At 36.7% G+C, this 4,399-nt stretch overlaps 1 non-coding gene across 1 annotated transcript; it reads left to right on the top strand.

Moving 5' to 3' along the window:
• Positions 1-2,705: 2,705 nt before the first annotated feature.
• LOC122236199 lies at positions 2,706-2,917 on the top strand. The gene has a single exon (XR_006214312.1). It is a non-coding gene; the product is annotated as a small nucleolar RNA U3 (small nucleolar RNA).
• Positions 2,918-4,399: the final 1,482 nt, after the last annotated feature.

The raw sequence follows: 4,399 nt of genomic DNA on the forward strand, positions 1-4,399 counted from the left end.
CTCTCAAGAAATGTTTGGGAAATTAAGAATATGGATGAAGGAATGACAGTACCTGCTGGATCGCAGATGAGGCAAAGTGAGTCAGTCAGTTTGGCCAAAGGGTTGTAATTACTGTCAGAACTTACATTTAAGGAAGGAGAAAAGGTACTAATACAGTGAAAGGTTGTTGATAATAATTTAAAATGATACATAATAATTATAACAAGAGAATATAGATCTTTGACCTTGCCATGTACTTTAACAAGGTCAAAGGTTAGGTTAGAATCAATATATCTTTTATCTTGGAATCTTGGATTTTGGAGAGCTTAAAGTCATCAAGCCATCTGCCTTAGGAACCAGCCACTTGGGTAGGTTTAACTTTGGAGCTAACCCTTGTCATCCTAAAGCATCTCTTTCCACGGATGACTTCTTCAACATCCTGTTCCCTTGGACTTCCATGAATAACCTCATTTTGCTTCATTTTTTTCTTGCCTCTTTGACCATTATACCTCAGTCTCCGTGGTTTTCTCTTCTTTCCTGCCACCTAAATAAGGCTTTTCCCTAGAGCTCTGTCCTTTGCCCCACCTGATTCCCACTAAATGGCCTCTTTTCTTGGAATCCCTTGTACCCCCATGTGTTTCTCTAGTACCAAACTCTCCCAAGCTCCAGACCTATGCCCGGCTGCCTATGTGACATGTTAATTTGGATGACTTCAAGCATCTAAAAAAGGTCTCAGACTAAATCTAGTTGTTTTTTTTTTTTTTATCTCTCATCAATGCTAAATTTTCTTCTTGTATTTTTCTTTTAGCTAAAGGTACTATCTTTTTTTAATGTGATCACTCAATCCAGAAAATTGAGAGTCTTCTCCACTCTCCTCCTCAGTTTATCTTGAAATCCTCTGATTCAGTTCCTTTTACAACTCTTGCTTTGGACTCACACCTTCATCTTTATGACCACTGGCTAGTTCAGGCCCATGTATTTTGCCTGGATCATTGAGATAATTTCCTAACTGCTTGTCCTGCCCCCCTCCCAACTTCTTCCCTTATATTCCATTATCTCTGACAGTCTGCCTTTGCAAAAATGCAAACAGGGTGCTTTGCGTTATTTACCAGCAAAATTCCACCTTCAGGATAAACTTTAAAGTTCTTAGCATGGCATCAAATTATTTCAGTAGGCCCCTGACGACCTCTCTCATTTCCTATCCTACTTTTCTTTGCCTTCCATTCTATGTTCTGCTACAATTGTTTGTTGTCAGATGTAGAGTGGCTATTTCGTTTATGTGCTGCCACTCATGGTATTTTCTCTGTCTGAACTTCCTTCTCTTTTTAACCTAATATATTTATATTCATCCGTCTTTGAGTAGCTTCGTTTTTGAAGTTAATTCTCTACACAATGAAACCACTATTACTTTGATGTTAGTATTATACTTGGTGCATATTAATATTAAGTATGTTACTATGTCTTTGGTTTCACGTTTCCAAATGTGAGCACTGGGAGATTGAAAAGCAGGTCTCATTTATATTTTCATCTGCGCAGTTAGCACACAGACATGACATAAATGTTTCTTGAATGGGTACCGAAATGAATATGCTCACTGTTTTGATCTTAGTGGCTATGATTTCTCCACTTAAAATTTCTTCTTAGCTTTCTGGACTATTGCCATAGCATATTCTCTACAAGATGTTCCATGTCTTCATGACCATTGTTACGTTCCAAGGGAAATTCATGATCTTCTGGGTTGGGTTAACCCTTTTCAGGTATCTGTTTTCTTGTGTTATAAAAAGAATCTATGTAATTGAACTTGTTGCCAGTAGATGTACATTAAAATACAGAGTTCACAAGAGTACATGACATTCTCATTAGACACAAAGAATATTTTTGAGTCATGCTATGGTATTTGAAAAGCAATTCACATATTACACATTATTCCTGTGAGACACAAACTGTTTCTTTCCCATTTTAATTTGCCTGCTTAAAGACAGAAACAGATAGATGCGTTTACACTCAAGGTATATGCCTTTCCCTTGTGGCCAATGAGCTAATTTCCTTTCCATATTTGCAGAATATTGATACAATTATTCTTTCATCAGACATGAAATTTGAGTGTATAACCAGTTTGTGGAAACCAAATTACTAGGGTAATTTATTAGGTTGATAACAGCAATTAAGTCATAAATGTTTCTGAGAAATATAAATTGACTTTCTGTTTTAAATGGATAATTTAACATTCCAAACCACAGACCTGTCGTGTAACTAATTTCTGGGATAAGAAGTTTGTTTCTCCTATTATTAAACTAAAAAAAAAAAAAATTCAACCTTTGATAATCCAGTAACGAAGTTGCTGAATTCTTGGGTTCGTGTTATATCTTCATTCTTTTCCCTTGTTGCTAATTTTTTTATTTTATTTAAAAATTTTGTTAAAAATATTTATTTTTGAAAGAGAATGAGAGAGAGATAGAGCACGAGCAGGGGAGGCGCAGAGAGAGACGGAGACACAGAATCTGGAGCAGGCTCCGGGCTCTGAGTTGTCAGCACAGAGCCCGACGCGGGGCTCAAACTCACAAACTGTGAGATCACGACCTGAGCTGAAGTCGGATGTCTAACCGACTGAGCCACCCAGGCACCCCTAATCTTTTTTATATTTAAGGACATCACATTGGAGGGAATTTTAGATAGAACTGGGACGTGTTGGTAGGACCATGGATTTTTCAATGATTGGAAATGTGAAGACTGTACTTTCAGGGATTGTTTCTAAAGTTTGTCACTAGAGAAATTTCTCTAAGTGTGGAGTCCCTGAAAGCATGAGGAGGATAAATAGTGTCCCTTCCTGACTGTAAAACCGACTCTGGGTGTGGTTTCCACAGCTGCCCTTGTCATTGATAATTGTTCCCTCCTCCTTTGGGGGACTAAGAGGAAAGTGGCCCGTTGTCTGAGTAGTTTCTCTAAAAAAGAAGGCCACATGTGTGGCTTGTTAATTGTCCATTGGAATGCTGTGTGGGTGAAGTTAAGTGAGCAAGGAGACAGCACTTGGAGTGTAAACAGATTTGTCAGCCTTGTCAGCAAGGACTTTGACTTTTCTTGGAGTGAAAGGAAAATCATTGGAGGATTTTCAGAAGAGGAGGTCTATCAGAATTAATCTGATTTCTATGTTACCAATCAACTGGAAAGGCAAAGGCAGAGGCAAGAGGTTACTTAAGAGACTGGTGTAGTAACCTAGAGGGGAAATTAGGCTGTTTGTTAGCAGTGGAGATGGTGACAAGTGGTCAGATGTTTGGGACGTATTTGCAGATAGAACCAGGGCCCGCTTCACGACTTCCGGGATGTAACACTAGTGCTGTCTCACAATGGTTTTTGCTTAGAAAAGTTTGTGCTTATTTGCATACTGTGCTGTTGCAATCCTGAAATTCTTTTCTTCCCAGTTTTACTGAGATATAATTGGCATATATCATTGGGAAATATAAGTTTTACAACATGATGATTTGATACATGTATATGTTTTGAGATGACTACCACAATAAGATTGGCTAACACCTCTGTCACCTCATATAATTATCTATCTTTTGTGTCTAAGTGTTGCATTTATTAATCATCTTTTCTTTTCAATTCTAACAGGCCATATGATATTTATCCTTTCATAAACAAGCCAGTCATGTTCTTTTTTGTGGCATTTTACTTGGTCTTGCCCCTGTTGGGAAAGATAAAAAGTGATTTCTTTCTATGAGTTTAATAGAACACAAGAGACATGTGGAATGATTCAAAGAAAAGTGCATAAAGCTGATACACATTTGAGAATAAGAAAATCATACTTTTTCATAACTTTTGACTGTACAAGTAGCTCATTATGAACAAAGATGTCAGATGACAATGTTCATGTTAAAAACACTGCCATCACCACAAAGATTTACTGATTGTAATGAAATGAAAGAAAAAAAAATGTATATATTGTAGCTTAGATAACTGTTAGTAAATGGGATACAGATAATGTTGACATAAAAACACTTAAGTTCACAGTAATTATACAGAAGCATCGATGGCAGTTGTACAAGGAGAGAGAAGCCATTAGTCCTCCATTGAATATGATAGTGCCATATCTGTGCCTTGATCAGCTCATAATCTTAGACAAAATTTCTGCTCCCGTGAAATAAAGTAAGATGTCCTTTAAGTATCCTACTGTAGATAAGAGGCTTTGTGAACTCCATGAGTAGATGTCTGTTCTAAAAAGAACTTTAGACACACATATGAATATCCAGTTGGCAACAAGATCAAATGCAATCAGCCACCACCCAATGCAAATTCATTTCAACTAGCAAACAGATATATATGTACAGATATATAATGTATTAGTGTATGGTAATATAAAATAAAATTTATTATTATATTTTGTAATGTAAAGTCAAATTATGAAATACACTATGCTGTA

This window comes from Panthera tigris, assembly GCF_018350195.1.
Source record: "Panthera tigris isolate Pti1 chromosome A3 unlocalized genomic scaffold, P.tigris_Pti1_mat1.1 chrA3_random_Un_scaffold_79, whole genome shotgun sequence".
Taxonomy (NCBI): domain Eukaryota; kingdom Metazoa; phylum Chordata; class Mammalia; order Carnivora; family Felidae; genus Panthera; species Panthera tigris.